Genomic DNA, 21,230 nt, shown 5'->3' with positions numbered 1-21,230 from the left:
CCCTTTCTAACTTTATAGCAAATTTACATAATTTTAGGCTGCTTATACAGTTACCTAAATGGTCAGTTTTGTATCTTCATAAACCCTCCATGATTTACTTTTCTATTCTTTGAGTTTTCCTTCTCATGGTCCTAGAATTACAGTGGGAGAATGATTTTGAAACATCACCCAGCCTTGTCCAGTACTTTTGGGCGGTAAATGTGCCACAAATATTCATCTGGGATGAAGAGATGACCCTTCTCATTCTGAAGGTCAGAGATTCCAACTCACACAGCTCCCCTCTATAGTGCCTTCTTGTTTTAACTGCTCTGATCTTCAGGAAGATCCTCACTTGATCTCAGCCCAGAATCTCTTACCTCCCTCCTCAATGGTTTCCTTGGACTCTGTACTCCACAAACCTGGAGAATACCTTCTTGGCAACTTCCTAAAGAAATTCTTCGTAAACCAAGTCCAAGTTAGACGCTTTAGTTCCCTCTCCTCCAGCCCAGGCTTCTGTTCTACCAGAGCCACTTTTTACCTTTAAAAAAATGCTTGGGGGTGCCTGGGTGGCTCAGTCGGTTAAGGGCTCAGGTCACAATCTCAGAGTTCATGGATTTGAGCCCCATGTTGGGCTCTGCACTGACAGCTCAGAGCCTGGAGCCTGCTTCGGATTCTGTGTCTCCCTCTCTCTCTCTGCCCCTCCCCCTTGCTGTGCTCTCTTTCTCTCTTTCTCTCTCTCAAATAAATAAATCTTAAAAAAGAAATAAAGAAAGAATAGAGTGACTGGATCATTGGTTAAGCATCCGACTTCAGCTCGGGTCATGATCTCACGGTTCATGGATTTGAACGGTTCATGGGGTTCTGTCTCTCTCTCAAAAATAAACATTAAAAAAAAAGGAGTTCTTCAAAAAAGTGCTTAAATGACACAGACATCCAATGGACTATTATTCAGCCATAAAAAGGAATGAAGCACTGATATATGCCATCACATGGATGAAACCTGACAACATTATGGTAAGTGGAAGAAGCCACAAAATGTCACATACTATATGAGTCTATTTATATGAAATACCCAGAACTGGCAACTCCACAGGGACAGGGGCTGGAGGAAAGGGGGAATGGGGAGTGACTGCTTGATGGGGCATGGGTTTTCTTTTCGGGGCGTGGCACTGTCATGGAATTAGATAGAGGTGTTGGTTGCATAACAGTGTGGATGTACTAAATGCCACTGGATTGTTCACTTTACAATGATCAGAATGGTGAATTTTATGTCATGCATATTTTACCCCCTCCACACACACATACATACAACTTAAAACAGTTCTCTGAAGCTCTTTGGTTTTTACTTGCAACCACTTTAAAGGGTGGTGATGACAATGATGGATCCCTAAAGGCCTGACTGCAATAAAAAGACTGCAATAGAAAGATTACACTTCAGTTGACCAGAGACAGAGTTCAATGGGTAGAAGACATATGTAAGAGTGAGGCACTGAATTTCATTCATTCATCAACAAATATCTGTTCAGCACCTACTGTGTGATATGCTCTGTGTGTCATACTCCAGGGGATGGAGATACAGCCATGTGGACATTTCAGACATGCTCCTGGTTCTCAGGGAGCTTCCAGCCCAGTTAGGCCATTCCATGACTGTCTGAGAGTAAAGAGCCAATTTATTCTCTGACCTTTGTTTGATAAACAAAAGTGGGGGGTTGGGGGGGGAGGTGGAGGAGGGGAGCATATAATTATATTTCATTATATTTACCATCTACAACCCACAGAGTTATTGCAAGGATTAAATGAGATAATGCATGTGAACATAATTTGTATTTTATAAAGCATTATACAGAACAGCAGGCATTAATATTATATTATTCTAGTTTAATGTTGACTTTTTTCATAACAGCACTGCATTTTCAGTCAGCTGTGAAACTGGTATGGTTGTCTCTTTATAACATTTATTGGTGCTGGGGGAGCAGCCTTCCTATTACAGACGTAATGTATGCCCATTGTAGGAAATTTAGCAAATCTGGAAAGGGACCTTTTAATCAACTGTTGTCCTACCCGCAGATATACCCACTGCTAGTATTTTAGTATGTGTCCTTCGGTGGCGATAGATCACCAGGTTAAGAGCAAGGATGCTGCTGGAGATGGGTTCTATCACTAACTATTCAACTTTGGGGGAGGCGTCTCACCTCTCTAAGCCTCAATTCCTTATCTGTAAAATGGAGGAAATAACAGTAGAGACCTCCTAATTGTGAGGATGTATGAGGTACTCGATGTGTATCACTTGGCAAAGCACTTAATACATTATACACACACACATGCGTATACATATATAGCCCATACTTATGTCACACATACACATAAACATACCATTTTCTGTTTGCTACCCATTAGTGAAGCAGCAACAAACACATCTATCTTAATCAGCACCTTAGCTCATTAAGTTACCACTTAAATGAGCCTCCCAAATGTATTAACAGTGCAACTTCTTTGAAATAAAAACATTCAACCCCTTCAAAGCGTAGGAGATCTTATAATCTGTGTACAGAAGTTTCCAAATCTTGTACTGTTTATCATTCTTCTTTGCCTGTAGTGGAGAGAAACAATTCATATTTTAACAGCTGGCCCTGTGAGCTCCTTTAGACAGAAGCGTTTGCATTTAGCAAAACTCTTTGATATTCAGAGAAGATGACATCTTTAGGGTAGAGTATGAAAGCATAGTGAAACAAACTGTCCAAACAAACCTCATGAAAAATTAATCAAAATTGGAGGAAAGGGCAGAAGGAGGAGTCTGGAGGGGAAAAGATGACATTGCTGGTGCAAAAGAGGAGATGGGAGAACCAGCATCAAGCAGGATTCTGATTTCTGATGAAAGGTTGTGTATATATATATATATATATATATATATATATATATATAATATATTCTTTCTCTATATATAGAATAATATATATTCTATAATATTCTAATATTCTATGTGTGTGTTTCTGAAATCCGTGCACCATTCATTACACCCAAACTTTAATAAAGTCATAAATACACGGCCTACAACTCCATTTAATTAAAGTCTCCTTTGATTTTCTTAGAAATGTTTTACAGATATTATACATCTTTTTCTAGATTCATCCCAAAGCCATATTTTTGTTAATATAGCTGGTAGTTTTTTAAAATTTCAATATCCAGAGGCGCCTGGGTGGCTCAGTCGGTTAAGTGTCCGACTTCAGCCCAGGTCATGATCTCATATTTCGTGAGTTCAAGCCCCGCGTCAGGCTCTGTGCTGACAGCTCAGAGTCTGGAGCCTGCTTTAGATTCTGTGTCTCCCTCTCTCTCTGTCCCTTCCCTGCTCACACTCTGTCTCTCTTTCTGTCAAAAAAATAAAAATAAGAATAAACATTAAAAACAATTTCGATATCCAATCATTCAGAGCTGGTGTAGGAAAATACAGGTGATTTTGTACTTGCCCTTAGATCCTGAAACTTACCAGTTCTAGTACCTTTTGTGTAGATTTCTTCAGATTTTCTCTGAAGATGATCATAGTCTTCTGAGAATTCAGACTATTTTATCTTTTCCTTATCAATATGGATGCCTTCTATTTTTTCTGCTCATCTGCTTGCCCTGGCTAGAACCTCTAGTAGAGAGTTGAACAGAGGCAGTGAGCGGGAACATCCTTACCTTATTCCTAATCTGGGGGGCAAACATTAAATGCTTCATGATTGAGTATGATGTTTGTTGTAATTATTTTTGGTAGATTCCCTCCATTCCTAATATACCCAGGGTTCTTTTTTTTTAACTTTATTTTTTATTTTTTAAAATCTACATCCAAATTAGTTAGTATATAGTGAAGCAATGATTTCAGGAGTATATTCATTAATGTCCCTTACCCACTTAGCCCATTCCCCCTCCCACAACCCCTCCAGAAACCCTCAGTTTGTTCTCCATATTTATGAGTCTCTTTTGTTTTGTCCCCCTCCCTGTTTTTATATTATTTTTGTTTCCCTTCCCTTATGTTCATCCGTTTTGTCTCTTAAAGTCCTCATATGAGTGAAGTCATATGATTTTTGTCTTTCTCTAACTGACTAATTTCACTTAGCATAATACCCTCCAGTTTCATCCATGTAGTTGCAAACGGCAAGATTTCATTCTTTTTGATTGCTGAGTAATACTCCATTGTATATATATGCCACATCTTCTTTATCCATTCATCCATCCATGGACTTTTGGGCTCTTTCCATGCTTTGGCTATTGTTTTTTTTTTGTAAACGTTTATTTATTTTTGAGACAGAGAGAGACAGAGCATGAACAGGGGAGGGGCAGAGAGAGAGGGAGACACAGAATCTGAAACAGGCTCCAGGCTCTTAGCTGTCAGCACAGAGCCCGACGTGGGGCTGGAACTCACGGACCGTGAGATCATGACCTAAGCCAAAGTCAGACTCTTAACTCACCAAGCTACCCAGGCGCCCCCATACTTTGGCTATTGTTGATAGTGCTGCTATAAACATGGGGGTGCACGTGTCCTTCAAAACAGCACACCTGTATCCCTTGGATAAATGCCTAGTAATGCAATTGCTGGGTCGTAGGGTAGTTCTATTTTTAGTTTTTTGAGGAAACTCCATACTGTTTTCTAGAGTGGCTGCACCAGCTTGCATTCCCACCAACAATGCAAAAGAGACCCTCATTCTCCGCATCCTCGATAACATCAGTTGTTGCCTGAGTTGTTCATGTTAGCGATTCTGACAGGAGTAAGGTGGTATCTCATTGTGGTTTTGAGTTGTATTTCCCTGATGATGAGTGATGCTGAGCATTTTTTCATGTGTTGGTTGGCCATCTGGATGTCTTCTTTGGAGAAGTGTCTATTCATGTCTTTTGCCCATTTCTTCATGGGATTATTTGCCTTTGGGGTGTTGAGTTTGATACGTTCTTTGTAGATTTTGGATACTAACCCTTCATATGATATGTCGTTTGCAAATATCTTCTCCCATTCTGTCAGTTGCCTTTTAGTTTTGCTGATTGTTTCCTTCACTGCGCAGAAGCTTTTTATTTTGGTGAGGTCCCAGTAGTTCATTTTTACTTTTGTTTCCCTGGCCTCTGGACACGTGTTGAGGAAGAAGTTGCTGCGGGCAAGATCAAAGAGGTTTTTGCCTGCTTTCTTCTCGAGGATTTTGATGGCTTCCTGTCTTACATTGAGGTCTTTCATCCATTTTGAGTTTACTTTTGTGTATGGTGTAAGAAAGTGGTCCAGGTTCCTTCTTCGGCATGTCGCTGTCCAGTTTTCCCAGCACCACTTGCTGAAGAGACTGTCTTTATTCCATTGGATATTCTTTCCTGATTCGTCAAAGATTAGTTGGCCATATGTTTGTGGGCCCATTTCTGGGTTCTCTATTCTGTTTCACTGATCTGAGTGTCTGTTCTAGTGCCAGTACCATACTGTCTTGATGATTACAGCTTTGTAGTATACCTTGAAGTCTGGGACTGTGATGCCTCCTGCTTTGGTTTTCTTTTTCAAGATTGCTTTGGCTATTCAGAGTCTTTTCTGGTTCCATACAAATTTTGGGGTTATTTGTTCTAGCTGTGTGAAGAATGCTCGTGTTACTTTGATAGAGATTGCATTGAATGTGTAGATTGCTTTGGGTAGTACCAACATTTTAACAATATTTGTTCTTCCTATCCAGGAGCATGGAATCTTTTCCCATTTCTTTGTGTCTTCAATTTCTTTCATAAGCTTTCTATAGTTTTCAGTGTATAGATTTTTCACCTCTTTGGTTAGATTTATTCCTAGGTATTTTATGGTTTTTGGTGCAACTGTAAATGGGATCTATTCCTTGATTTCTCTTTCTGTTGCTTCACTGTTGTTGTATAGGAATGCAACAGATTTCTGTGCATTGATTTTATATCCTGCAACTTTGCTGAATTCATGAATCAGTTCTAGCAGTTTTTTGGTGGAACCTTTTGGGTTTTCCATACAGAGTATCATGTCATCTGCAAAGAGTGAAAGTTTGACCTCCTCCTGGCCGATGTGGATGCCTGTTATTTCTTTGTGTTGTCTGACTGCAGAGTCTAAGACTTCCAATACTGTGTTGAATAACAGTGGTGAGAGTGGACATCCCTGTCTTGTTCCTGACCTTAGGGAGAAAGCTGTCAGTTTTTCCCCATTGAGGATGATATTAGCGTTGGGTCCCTCATATATGGCTTTTATCATCTCGAGGTATGCTCCTTCTATCCCTACTTTCTTGAGGGTTTTTATCAAGAAAGGATGCTGTATTTTGTCAAATGCTTTCTCTGCATCTATTGAGAGGATCAGATGGTTCTTGTCCTTTCTTTTATTGATGTGATGGATCACGTTAATTGTTTTGTGGATATTGAACGAGACCTGCATCCCAGGTATAAATCCCACTTGGTCGTGGTGAATAATTTTTTTAATGTATTGTTGGGGCCATTTGGCTATTATCTTGTTGAGGATTCCTGCATCCATGTTCATCAGGGAAATTGGTCTGTAGTTCTCCTCTTTAGTGGGGTCTCTGTCTGGTTTTGGAATCAAGGTAATGCTGGCTTCATAGAAAGAGTTTGGAACTTTTCCTTCCATTTCTATTATTTTCGAACAGCTCCAAGAGAATGGGTGTTAACTCTTCCTTAAATGTTTGGTAGAATTCCCCTGGTAAACCATCTGGCCCTGGACTCTTGTTTTTGGCAGATTTTTGATTGCTAATTCTATTTCCTACTGGTTATGGGTCTGTTCAAATTTTCCATTTCTTCCTGTTTCAGTTTTGGTAGTGTATATCTTTCTAGGAATTTGTCCATTTCTTCCAGATTGCCCATTTTATTGGCATGTAATTGCTCATAATATTCTGTTATTATGGTTTTTATTTCTGCTGTGTTGGTTGTGATCTCTCCTCTTTCATTCTTGATTTTATTTATTTGGGTCCTTTCCTTTTTTTTCGTGATCAAACTGGCTAGTGGTTTCTCAATTTTGTTAATTCTTTCAAAGAACCAGCTTCTGGTTTCATTGATCTGTTCTACTGTTTTTTTGGTTTCAATAGCATTAATTTCTGCTCTAATCTTTGTTATTTCCTGTCTTCTGCTGGTTTTGGGTTTTACTTGCTGTTCTTTTTCCAGCTCCTTAAGGCATAAGGTTATGTTGTGCATCTGAGATCTTTCTTCCTTCTTTAGGAAGGCCTGGATTGCTATATACTTTCCTCTTATGACTGCCTTTGCTGCATCCCAGAGGTTTTGGGTTGTGGTGTTATCATTTTCATTGACTTCCATATACTTTTTAAATTTCTTCTTGAACTGCTTGGTTAGCCCATTCATTCTTCAGTAGGATGTTGCTCAGTCTCCAAGTATTTGTTACCTTTCCAAATTTTTTCTTGTGGTTGATTTCGAGTTTCATAGTATTGTGGTCTGAAAATATGCACGGTATGATCTCAATCTTTTTGTACTTACTTAGGGCTGATTTGTGTCCCAGTATATGGTCTATTCTGGAGAAGGTTCCATGTGCACTGGAGAAGACTGTATATTCTGCTGCTTTAGGATGAAATGTTCTGAATATATCTGTTAAGTCCATCTGGTCCAGTGTGTCATTCAAAGCCATTGTTTCCTTGTTGATTTTTTGATTAGATGATCTGTCCATTGTTGTGAGTGGGGTGTTGAAGTCCCCTACTATTATGGTATTACTATCGATGAGTTTCTTTATGTTTGTGATTAATTGATTTATATATTTGGGTGTTCCACATTTGGTGCATAAATGTTTACAATTGTTAGGTCTTCTTGGTGGACAGACCCCTTAATTATGATATAATGCCCTTCTGCATCTCTTGATACAATCTTTATTTTAAAGTCTAGATTGTCTGATGTAAGTATGGCTACTCCGGCTTTCTTTTGTTGACCATTGGCATGATAGATGGTTCTCCATACCCTTGTTTTCAATCTGAAGGTGTCTTTAGGTCTAAAGTGGGTCTCTTGTAAACAGCACGTAGATGGACCTTGTTTTCTTATCCATTCTGTTACCCTATGTCTTTTGATTGGAGCATTTAGTCCATTGATGTTTAGAATGAGTACTGAAAGATATGAATTTATTGCTATGAAGATGCTTGTAGAGCTGGAGCTTCTGGTGGTATTTTCTGGTCATTTCTAGTTTTTGTTGCTTTGGTTTTTTGGTTTTTATTTATTTGGTTTTCATTTTCATCTTCTCTCCCCTCCGAGAGTGCCCCTTAAAATTTCTTGCAGGGCTGGTTCAGTGGTCACAAACTCCTTTAATTTTTGTTTGTCTGGGAAACTTTTTGTCTCTCCTTCTATTTTGAATGACAGCCTTGCTGGATAAAGAATTCTTGGCTGCATATTTTTCTGATTCAGCACATTGAATATATCCTGCCACTCCTTTCTGGCCTGCCAAGTTTCTGTGGATAGGTCTGCTGCAAACCTGATCTGTCTTTCCTTGTAGGTTAAGGACATTTTTTCCTTGCTACTTTCATGAAATCTCCTTGCCTGAGTATTTTGTGAATTTGACTATGATATGCCTTGTTGAAGGTTGGTTTTTGCTGAATCTGATGGGAGTTCTCTGTGCTTCCTGGACTTTAATGTCTGTGTCTTTCCCCAGGTTAAGAAAGTTTTCCACTATGATCTGCTCACATAACCCTTCTACCCCTATTTCTCTCTCTTCCTCTTCTGGGACCCCTATGGTCCTGATGTTGTTCCTTTTTAATGAGTCACTGATTTCTCTGATTCTTAAATCATGCTTTTTTGCCTTAATCTCCCTCTTTTCTTCTGCTTCATTATTCTCTATAAGTTTGTCCTGTATATCGCTGAGTCTGTTTGCCTCGTCCATCCTTGCTGCCGTTTCATCCATCCGTGATTGCAGCTCAGTTATAGCATTTTTTATTTCATTCTGCCTACTTTTTACTTCTTTTATCTTTGCAGAAAGGGATTCTAATCTATTCTCGACTCCAGGTAGTATTCTTATTATTGTGATTCTAAGTTCTGGTTCAGACATCCTGCTTGTGTCTGTGTCAGTTAAATCCCTGGCTGTCATTTCTTTGTGCTCTTTCTTTTGGGGTGAATTCCTTCGTTTTGTCATTTTGAAGGGAGAAAAGGAATTTATGAGGTAGAAACATTGAAATTAGAAGAATTAAAATTAAAAAAATATTAAAATTTAAAATTAAAACACACACAAAAATCGAATAGATAATGCTAGATCCTTGTGTTTTGTTCTGGGTGTAGAAAGTGTTTTGACAGATTAGGGAAACAAACAAAAAAAAGGCTGGGAGAGAAAAAAAGGAAATCGTTTGAGAATTCGAAAAAATGGATACATTAGAGTAAAATACACAAAAGTAAATAATATAGTAGAAAAAAAATTAAAGAAAAATATTTTAATAACAATTAAAAAGAAAAAAATATGAATTTATGAATATTTTTATTTTTCTGTATTTAAGAAAAAAGAAAACAAAAGAAAAAGAGAAAAAAGAGAAAAAAAGAAAAAAAGACAAAAAAGAAATCGTTCCAAAATTTGAAAAAGTGAATACACTGTAGTAGACTGAAATAAAATGATGGGAGTAAGATAGAATTTGAAAAAATTTACATAAAAGCAAAAAATATATTAACAAAAATTAAATAAAAATATTTTTAAAAGAAATTGAAAGTATAAAGGAAGTTTTTCTCTTTCTGCATTCAAGAAAAAGAAAAGAAATGAAAAAGAGAAAAAAGAAAAAGACAGGAAAAAAAAGGAAATTGTTTAAAAAATTGAAAAGGTGAGTACACTGAAATAGAGTAAAATAAAATGATGGAAGTAAAGTAGAATTTGAAAAAATTTACACAAAATTAAAAAAATATATATAGTAATAAAAATTAAAAACAGGTATTTTTAATAAAAATTGAAAATAAAAATGAGGTTTTTCTCTCTTTGTATTCAAGAAAAAGAAAATAATTGCAAAAGAGAAAAAGGAAAAGAGAGAAAAAAATTGAATACATGAACCTGCTAACAGAATGTAGTAGTACTGAAATTGCTTCGTTTTCCCCTAGAGGTCAGTGCATGTAGCTCTTTTATAGTCCATAAATTAAGCTGTCGGTGAGGTTTGTGTCCTTGAAAAGCCAAGTTGGCCCAGTTGGGCAGGGCTCGGTGTAACAGCTCCACTCTCCCCTAGATGGCACTGCTGGCCTACTGGGGTGGATTGTTGGGGTGCTTGTTGGTGCGCATGCACATGCGCAGGAGCAGTGAAAAATGGCGCTGCCCTCCCACCCAGTCTGTTCTCCCAGATCAGCGATCGCGCACCGGTCCTCCGTCTTCAGCTCTCGTCCACTCCCCGTTTTTCCACTCTCCGTGACCAGGCCCCAGGCAGTACCTCTCTCCTAAGTTTTGTCTCAGATGCAGCTGTTTTCCCCGGCCCCTTACTTCCGAAGGACTGCGGCTTTGACCTGCTCCACCTCTCTGCTGGAGGGTCTCACCGAGCAATGGCCGAATGTCGGCTGCACCCAGGAACACTTGCTGGACCCTGCTGTTGCCAGTGCCCGGAGACTGTGGCCAGGTGCCAGCCTGCCCCCCCCACCCCCAAAATCGCAAGACAGTGTAGCCTCAGAGTTTCAGGGACCATGGAAAATCCCAACACACATCTGGCACCAGGCTTCACCTTCAACAACCTTGCCCCAGCACCAGCAAATGTGGCTGCCTTCCAGGGTCTGCTGGGACCAGGTGGCTTCAACAGTCTCTACCAAATGTCCTTCCAGCAGTGGAACTGCTTTTCCCCGTGTAGCCTGAGAACCTCCCGGATCCCACTTGGTTCCTGAGGATTCACCTTTCTGACCAGAGCACTGCCAGGTATTGAGCTGTGGAGTTGCAGCCTTTGCACTCCCCTTGTTTACAGTCTTAATGGGATTTAAACCCTCTCCTTTCTCCCTTTTCAGTTTAGTCCCTGCGGGTGTTTCCAATTTTCCACTTTCTCTCCAGCTGCTTTTGGGGAGGAGTGCTTTTCCCATTTGTTCCCCGCCTCCCCCTTACCTTTCAGGGCTTCTTGGTCCCCAAGTTCAGCTCTTCGTGTCGTGTACCTGCTGAATTCTGTGGTTCAGGTTGTGCAGATTGTTGTGTTAATCTTCCAATTGGTTTTCTAGGTGTGTAGGATGGTTTAGTGTTGGTCTGGCTGTATTTCATGGATGCGAGACACACAAAAAGCTTCCGTTCTGTTCCACCATCTTGGTTCCTCTCCCCAGGGTTTTTTTTTTTTTTTAATCAGGATGAATTTTGGATTTCATCAAATGATTTTTCTTCATCGATTAAAATGATCATATAATTTTTCTCTTTAATTAATATGGTGAAATACATTGCATGATTATCAAAATGTAAATCAACTTTGCATTCTTCAAATAAATCACACTTACCCATGATGTATTATTTTGATTATATATTGTTGAACTCAGATTGCTAAAATTTTGTTAAAATTTTTCGTGTCTATGTTCATAAAGGTCTACAGTTTTCTTTTCTTATAATATCTTTGCCTGATTTTGGTATCAGAATAAATTCTGGCCTCATAGAATGAATTGAAAAGTATTCCTCTCTTTTCAACTTTCTGAAAGATTTTACATGGAATTGATATTATTTCTTCCCTAAATGTTTGGTAGACTTTGCCAAAAAGCCATCTGGGCTTCGTTTTCTTTATGAGCATCAAAATTTCTTTATTAAAAAATTCAATTTCTTTAAACGATATAGGATAATTTTATAATTTGTGTCTTCTGTCTTTTTTTCTATATTAGTTTGGTTGCACAATTATCAATATTATTGATTTTTATCAAAGAATAAATTTTTGGTTCCTTTATTTTCTTTATTTTTTTGTTTTTTTATTTCATTTTATTTCTGCTGTAATCTTATTTCTTTTTTCTAGTATTTACTACTTATGACTTCTGCATACTCTCTTATACTACCTACTTCTTTTTCACTTTTGCTCTTCTTTTTCCAATTTCTTAACATGGAAGCTGAGGTCATTGATTTGAAACCTTCCTTCTTTTCTTTAATATACACATTTAGAGCTATAAATTTCCCTCCAAGCACTGCTTTAATTGTACATCAAAAATTTGATATATTGTGCTTTCATTTTCATTCAGTTCAAAATATATTCTTACTTCCCTTTTGATTTCTTTCTTGACCTGTGAGGTTTTGGGGTTTTTTGTTTTGTTTTGTTTTTAGTACTGTGTTATTCAGTATCCAATATTTGATGATTTTCTGGGGCACTTTTTGTTATCAACTTAAAATTTAATTCCACTGTATACAAGATACTTGGTATGATTTAAATCTTTTTAAATCTACTGAGACTGATTTTATGGTTCAGAATGTCTATCTTAGTAAATATTCCTGGAGAGGCATGTATATTCAGCTGTTGGTGGCGGAGTTTTCCATAGATATCAATTAGATCAAGTTTGTTAAGAGTATTGTTCAAGTCTTCTCTAACCTTCTTTATTTTCTATTTGTTCAATCAATTATTGATAAAGGTGTATTGAAATCTTAGTATAATTGTCATGCATCTAGTTCTCCTTGTAGTTATATCAATTTTTACTTTGTATATTTGAAGTTAGCTTATTAGGTACATAATCATTGAGGAATATTTTGTCTTCTTGATGAATTAACTCCATCATCATTATGTTATGATTCTCTTTTCCCTGGTAATATTTTGTTCTAAAATCTATTTTATCTGTTATAGAGCCACCCCACGGGCCCCTGGGTGGCTCAGTCAGTTGAGCATCTGACTCATGATTTCAGCTCAGGCCATGATCTCATGGTTCATGAGATAGAGCTCCGTGTGGAGCTCTGTGATGACAGTGCAGAGCCTGCTTTGGATTCTGTCTCTCTGTCTCTTTCTGCCTCTCCCTGGCTTGTACATGTGCACACTGTCTCTCTCAAAATAAATAAACTTTTAAAGAATTAAAAAAAAATAGAACAACTCCAGCTGTCTTTTGATTACTGATAGCCTGATATATTTTTCCATACTTTTACATTTAACTTCTCTATAAGAGTATGTTTCTTATAGGCAGCATATAGTTGGATCTTGTTTTTTTATTCAGTTTCAATATCTCTGCCTTTTTAAAATTTTATTTTTTAAATTTACATCCAAATTAGTTAGCATATAGTGCAACAATAATTTCAGGAAGATTCCTTAATGCCCCTTACCCATTTAGCCCATCCCCCCTCCCACAACCCCTCCAATAACCCTCTGTTTGTTCTCCATATTGAAGAGTCTCATGTTTTGTCCCCCTCTCTGTTTTTATATTATTTTTGCTTCCCTTCCCTTATGTTCATCTGTTATGTGTCTTAAAGTCCTCATTTGAGTGAACTCATATGATGTTTGTCTTTCTCTGATTAATTTTGCTTAGCAATAATACCCTGTAGTTCCATCCACATAGTTGCAAATGGCAAACTTTTTTGATTGCGGTGTCATACTCCATTGTATATATATACCACATCTTCTTTATCCATTCATCCATCCATGGACATTTCGGCTCTTTCCATACTTTGGCTAAGGTTGATAGTGCTGCTATAAAAATTGGGGTGCCTGTGCCCCTTCGAAACAGCATACCTGTATCCCTTGGATAAATACTAATTTCTGGGTTGTAGGATAGTTCTATTTTTAGTTTTTTGAGGAACCTCCATACTGTTTTCTAGAGTGGCTGCACCAACTTTCATTCCCACCAAAAATACAAAAGAGATCCTCTTTTTCTGCATCCTCACCAACATCTGTTTTTCCCTGAGTTGTTCATGTTAGCCATTCTGACAGGTGTGAGGTGGAATCTGACAGGTGTGAGGTGGAATCTCTGACAGGTGTGAGGTGGAATTTTGAGTTGTATTTCCCTGATGATGAGTGATGCTGAGCATTTTTTCATGTGTTGGTTGGCCATCTGGATGTTTTCTTTGGAGAAGTGTCTATTCATGTCTTTTGCCCATTTCTTCATGGGATTATTTGCCTTTGGGGTGTTGAGTTTGATAAGTTCTTTGTAGATTTTGGATACTAACCCTTCATATGATATGTCGTTTGCAAATATCTTCTCCCATTCTGTCAGTTGCCTTTTAGTTTTGCTGATTGTTTCCTTCACTGTGCAGAAGCTTTTTATTTTGGTGAGGTCCCAGTAGTTCATTTTTGCTTTTGTTTCCCTTGCCTCTGGAGACGTGTTGAGAAAGAAGTTGCTGCGGGCAAGATCAAAGAGGTTTTTGCCTGCTTTCTTCTCGAGGATTTTGATGGCTTCCTGTCTTACATTGAAGTCTTTCATCCACTTTGAGTTTATTTTGGTGTATGGTGTAAGAAAGTGGTCCAGGTTCCTTCTTCGGCATGTCGCTGTCCAGTTTTCCCAACACCACTTGCTGAAGAGACTGTCTTTATTCCATTGGATATTCTTTCCTGATTCGTCAAAGATTAGTTGGCCATATGTTTGTGGGCCCATTTCTGGGTTCTCTATTCTGTTTCACTGATCTGAGTGTCTGTTCTAGTGCCAGTACCATACTGTCTTGATGATTACAGCTTTGTAGTATACCTTGAAGTCTGGGACTGTGATGCCTCCTGCTTTGGTTTTCTTTTTCAAGATTGCTTTGGCTATTCAGAGTCTTTTCTGGTTCCATACAAATTTTGGGGTTATTTGTTCTAGCTGTGTGAAGAATGCTCGTGTTACTTTGATAGAGATTGCATTGAATGTGTAGATTGCTTTGGGTAGTACCAACATTTTAACAATATTTGTTCTTCCTATCCAGGAGCATGGAATCTTTTCCCATTTCTTTGTGTCTTCAATTTCTTTCATAAGCTTTCTATAGTTTTCAGTGTATAGATTTTTCACCTCTTTGGTTAGATTTATTCCTAGGTATTTTATGGTTTTTGGTGCAACTGTAAATGGGATCTATTCCTTGATTTCTCTTTCTGTTGCTTCACTGTTGTTGTATAGGAATGCAACAGATTTCTGTGCATTGATTTTATATCCTGCAACTTTGCTGAATTCATGAATCAGTTCTAGCAGTTTTTTGGTGGAACCTTTTGGGTTTTCCATACAGAGTATCATGTCATCTGCAAAGAGTGAAAGTTTGACCTCCTCCTGGCCGATGTGGATGCCTGTTATTTCTTTGTGTTGTCTGACTGCAGAGTCTAAGACTTCCAATACTGTGTTGAATAACAGTGGTGAGAGTGGACATCCCTGTCTTGTTCCTGACCTTAGGGAGAAAGCTGTCAGTTTTTCCCCATTGAGGATGATATTAGCGTTGGGTCCCTCATATATGGCTTTTATCATCTCGAGGTATGCTCCTTCTATCCCTACTTTCTTGAGGGTTTTTATCAAGAAAGGATGCTGTATTTTGTCAAATGCTTTCTCTGCATCTATTGAGAGGATCAGATGGTTCTTGTCCTTTCTTTTATTGATGTGATGGATCACGTTAATTGTTTTGTGGATATTGAACGAGACCTGCATCCCAGGTATAAATCCCACTTGGTCGTGGTGAATAATTTTTTTAATGTATTGTTGGGGCCATTTGGCTATTATCTTGTTGAGGATTCCTGCATCCATGTTCATCAGGGAAATTGGTCTGTAGTTCTCCTCTTTAGTGGGGTCTCTGTCTGGTTTTGGAATCAAGGTAATGCTGGCTTCATAGAAAGAGTTTGGAACTTTTCCTTCCATTTCTATTATTTTCGAACAGCTCCAAGAGAATGGGTGTTAACTCTTCCTTAAATGTTTGGTAGAATTCCCCTGGTAAACCATCTGGCCCTGGACTCTTGTTTTTGGCAGATTTTTGATTGCTAATTCTATTTCCTACTGGTTATGGGTCTGTTCAAATTTTCCATTTCTTCCTGTTTCAGTTTTGGTAGTGTATATCTTTCTAGGAATTTGTCCATTTCTTCCAGATTGCCCATTTTATTGGCATGTAATTGCTCATAATATTCTGTTATTATGGTTTTTATTTCTGCTGTGTTGGTTGTGATCTCTCCTCTTTCATTCTTGATTTTATTTATTTGGGTCCTTTCCTTTTTTTTCGTGATCAAACTGGCTAGTGGTTTCTCAATTTTGTTAATTCTTTCAAAGAACCAGCTTCTGGTTTCATTGATCTGTTCTACTGTTTTTTTGGTTTCAATAGCATTAATTTCTGCTCTAATCTTTGTTATTTCCTGTCTTCTGCTGGTTTTGGGTTTTACTTGCTGTTCTTTTTCCAGCTCCTTAAGGCATAAGGTTATGTTGTGCATCTGAGATCTTTCTTCCTTCTTTAGGAAGGCCTGGATTGCTATATACTTTCCTCTTATGACTGCCTTTGCTGCATCCCAGAGGTTTTGGGTTGTGGTGTTATCATTTTCATTGACTTCCATATACTTTTTAAATTTCTTCTTGAACTGCTTGGTTAGCCCATTCATTCTTCAGTAGGATGTTGCTCAGTCTCCAAGTATTTGTTACCTTTCCAAATTTTTTCTTGTGGTTGATTTCGAGTTTCATAGTATTGTGGTCTGAAAATATGCACGGTATGATCTCAATCTTTTTGTACTTACTTAGGGCTGATTTGTGTCCCAGTATATGGTCTATTCTGGAGAAGGTTCCATGTGCACTGGAGAAGACTGTATATTCTGCTGCTTTAGGATGAAATGTTCTGAATATATCTGTTAAGTCCATCTGGTCCAGTGTGTCATTCAAAGCCATTGTTTCCTTGTTGATTTTTTGATTAGATGATCTGTCCATTGTTGTGAGTGGGGTGTTGAAGTCCCCTACTATTATGGTATTACTATCGATGAGTTTCTTTATGTTTGTGATTAATTGATTTATATATTTGGGTGTTCTCACATTTGGTGCATAAGTGTTTACAATTGTTAGGTCTTCTTGGTGGACAGACCCCTTAATTATGATATAATGCCCTTCTGCATCTCTTGATACAATCTTTATTTTAAAGTCTAGATTGTCTGATATAAGTATGGCTACTCCGGCTTTCTTTTGTTGACCATTGGCATGATAGATGGTTCTCCATACCCTTGTTTTCAATCTGAAGGTGTCTTTAGGTCTAAAGTGGGTCTCTTGTAAACAGCACGTAGATGGACCTTGTTTTCTTATCCATTCTGTTACCCTATGTCTTTTGATTGGAGCATTTAGTCCATTGATGTTTAGAGTGAGTACTGAAAGATATGAATTTATTGCTATGAAGATGCCCATAGAGCTGGAGCTTCTGGTGGTATTTTCTGGTCATTTCTAGTTTTTGTTGCTTTTGGTTTTTATTTATTTGGTTTTCATTTTCATCTTCTCTCCCCTCCGAGAGTGCCCCTTAAAATTTCTTGCAGGGCTGGTTCAGTGGTCACAAACTCCTTTAATTTTTGTTTGTCTGGGAAACTTTTTGTCTCTCCTTCTATTTTGAATGACAGCCTTGCTGGATAAAGAATTCTTGGCTGCATATTTTTCTGATTCAGCACATTGAATATATCCTGCCACTCCTTTCTGGCCTGCCAAGTTTCTGTGGATAGGTCTGCTGCAAACCTGATCTGTCTTTCCTTGTAGGTTAAGGACATTTTTTCCTTGCTACTTTCATGAAATCTCCTTGCCTGAGTATTTTGTGAATTTGACTATGATATGCCTTGTTGAAGGTTGGTTTTTGCTGAATCTGATGGGAGTTCTCTGTGCTTCCTGGACTTTAATGTCTGTGTCTTTCCCCAGGTTAGGAAAGTTTTCCACTATGATCTGCTCACATAACCCTTCTACCCCTATTTCTCTCTCTTCCTCTTCTGGGACCCCTATGGTTCTGATGTTGTTCCTTTTTAATGAGTCACTGATTTCTCTGATTCTTAAATCATGCTTTTTACCTTAATCTCCCTCTTTTTCTGCTTCATTATTCTCTATAAGTTTGTCTTGTATATCCCTGAGTCTCTGTTTGCCTCGTCCATCCATGCCACCATGGCATTTAATCGAGAATACAGCTCAGTTATAGCATTTTTTATTTCATCCTGACTAGCTTCAACTTCTAATTCTGCAGAAAGGGATTCTAATCTATTTTTGACTCCAGCTAGTATTCTTATTGTCATGTTTCTAAATTTTGGTTGAGACCTCTTGCTTATATCTGTGTTGGTTAAGTCCCTGGCTATCGTTTCTTTGTGCTCTTTCTTTTGGGGTGAATTCCTTCGTTTCATCATTTTGAAGGGAGAAAAGGAATTAATGAGGTAAAAAAATTAAAATAAAAAAATTAAAATGAAGGAAATATTAAAATTAAAATAATTAAAAACAAACACAGACAAAAAAGAAATTGAATAAATGATGCATGATGCTAGATCCTAGTTTTGTTTTTGTCTGGGTGTTGAAAGAGGTTTGATAGATTTTTGAAAAAAGGGGAAAGAAAAAAAAAGGAAATTGTTTGAAAATTTGAAAAATGAATACACTGAAGTAGACTAAATTGAAATGATGGAAGTAAAATAGAATTTGAAAAAATTTACACAAAAGTAAAAAATATAGTAGAAAAAAATTAAAGAAAAATATTTATTATAAAAATTGAAAATAAAAATATTTTTTCTCTTTGTTTATTCAAGAAAAAGAAAAGAAACAAAAAGAGAAAAAAGAAAAAAGAATAAAATGAAAATTGAATAGATGGACTAGTGAACAGGCTGAAATAGGACTGAAATTACTTTGTTTTCCCCTAGAAGTCAAACTATGAAGTGCTTTATAGTCCATAAATTAAGCAGGCAGAGAGACTTGTGTTCCTGAAGAGTAAGGTTGGCCCAGTTGGGTGGAAATTAGTGTAACTGCTCAGTTCTCCACTAGATGGCGCTGCTTGGCTTACTGGGGTGGATCGTTGTGGTGTTTGTAGGTGCATATACCCATTGGTGGGGGGGGAACCAGTGAAAATGGCGTCACCCAGCTACCCAGTCTCTAGTATTGGAACTCTGTTGTCCCCGATCAGCAATCGTGTACCCATCCTTTGTCTTTGGCTTCTGTCCACTTCCCGCTTTTACACAGTCTGTGACCAAGCCCTAGGCAACACCTCCCTCCTGAGTTTTGTCTCAGATGCGGCTGTTTTTCCTGACCTCTTACTTCTGAGGGACTGTAGCTTTGACCCGTTCTGCCCCTCTGCAAGATGGTCTTACTGAGCAATGGCTAGGTGCCAGCCACACCCAGGAACGTTTGCAGGACCGTGCTCCTGCCGATGCCCAGAGACTGGCCAGGTGCCAGCCCCACCCCAGAAAATGTTCGAGAGATACTGTAGCAACAGTGTTTCAGGGATTATAGAAAATCACAACACACATCTGGCACCAGGCTTCACCCTTAACGACCTTGTTCCAGCACCAGCGAATGTGGTTGTTCTCCTGGGTCCACTGGGGCCTTGCCTTTGGGGACCCACACAGCTTCTACCAGTGTCCTACCAGCAGGGTAACTGCCTCTCCCCATGTGGTCTGAAAAACCCTGGACTCCACTCTGCTCCTGGGGATTTGCCCTTCCCACCAGAGCACTGCCAGCTATCGAGCTGCAGAGTTTCAGACTCGGCACTCCCCCTGATTATAGTCTTAATGAAATTTAAACCCTCTCCTTTCTTCTTTCTCCCTTTTTAGTTCAGTCCCTGCGGCTGCTTCCACTTTTCACTTTGTCTCCAGCTGCTTTTGTGGGGGGTGCTTTTCCCGTATTTCCCCCCCCCTCCCTCTACCCTGCCCCCCCCCATCTCCCTCCTCTCTCCGTATGCAAAAGTGGCTCCCTGACCTCTGTGGCTTCTCTCTTCCCCAGTTCACCTCTCCTCACTGCATACCTGCTGAATTCTGTGGTTCAGGTGGTGCACATTGTTGTGTTAATCCTCAGATCAGTTTTCTAGGTGTGAAGGATGTTTTAGTTTTGGTCTGGCTATATTTCATGGAAGTGAGACACACAAAAGACTTCCATGCTGTTCCACCATCTTGGCTCCTCCCCAGTATCTCTGCCTTTTAACTGGGGTATATATTAGTTACCAAATGATATGTAACAGGTTACTCTAAAACTTAGCTTGTTGGAAGAGCAAACGTTTATCATTTCATAGTTTCTGTGGGTCAAGAATGCAGGTGTAGCTTAGCTGGATGCCACTGTCCAAGGGCTTCTAATCTGGAAAGAAATTTATGATTCTTGTATTTCTTAATCAACCATTTTGCTCTATATTCTATATATTCCATACAGGTCTAGTTTTGACTGTCAGATTAAGTTCCTTAATTTCAAAGGCTACCATCAATTACATTGTTGTAATTTTTCTCGTAATCCTCACTTTTGACCCATTTCTGACCCCACCCAACTAAGTTTCCTGAAAAGTGAAGATGTGAACTGCCCTGCAGCAAAACCCCCACCTCTTTGCCAAACATGCAGAATTCTGTACCATAGAACTCACCTTTCCACTAGAACAGTTCAAGTGGCAGATATTCTCCTCCTGGACAGCTGCGGTGTGAACATGTGACCTCGACTCTGTCAATTAATTATATGCACCCACTGGAGCTTTAACTCTGGTCTGTGAAGGCTTCCTTTGGTGAAGAGGGCAGCCACCACCTCCATTATTCAGAAATGAGCTGTTGCCATGATGGCAGCAGTGGCATCCTGGGGCCAGGACGTCCTTTTCACTCAGTGAAAAGTGGCAGCAGCTGTGGTGCCCTCTCCACACCACAGAGCCTAGACTAAGCCTGTGGCAGGATTTTGGTCACAGTTCTAGCTGGCTATCCTTCCACTGTTCCCTGCTAATACACTGAGCTATTGTCTTCTCTCTCTCTCTCTCTTTTTAAATTTTTTTTGTAGCATTTCTTATCTTTGTCTTCAATATCACATCTGGTTTCCTGTGCTTTCATAATAAAGATTCTTTGGTTCCAAGCACCAGAAGCCCATTCTGACTTATTAAGCAGAAAAAATATATATCATAAAGGTATTAGTGATTCACAGAATTGATGGGAAGACTGAAAAATCAGACTGGGAAGGGAACAGCAATCGAGGTAGTTCTGGAAGATAAGGTAGCAGGATTTAATCCATAAGTCCTAATTATAGCTTAATTCATCAGGGTCCCAGCATGGGAATAGGTCAGTGACAACCATTTTGTTTTCTATCATTTAACTCAAAAATGGTCTAACCTAGCTCAAGGAGTTTTCCTTTGGCTAAGGGAGGGTAGCATGCCTTGAGTGAAGGTCCTACCGAGGATGCATAAAGAGAAGAAAGGTAACTCACCGAAAGGACATTAGGGTAGTGTTGTCTAAAAAAGGGGAATTAGATTCCAGGTAGCAAAAATATAAAATATATAAATATGTTATATTTATATATGTTATATTTATATATTAAATTTTATAAAAATATAAATGCAA

This window comes from Prionailurus bengalensis, chromosome C1 (assembly GCF_016509475.1).
Source record: "Prionailurus bengalensis isolate Pbe53 chromosome C1, Fcat_Pben_1.1_paternal_pri, whole genome shotgun sequence".
Taxonomy (NCBI): domain Eukaryota; kingdom Metazoa; phylum Chordata; class Mammalia; order Carnivora; family Felidae; genus Prionailurus; species Prionailurus bengalensis.
The sequence above is the reverse complement of the archived record's forward strand: the minus strand, read 5'-3'. Positions refer to the sequence as shown.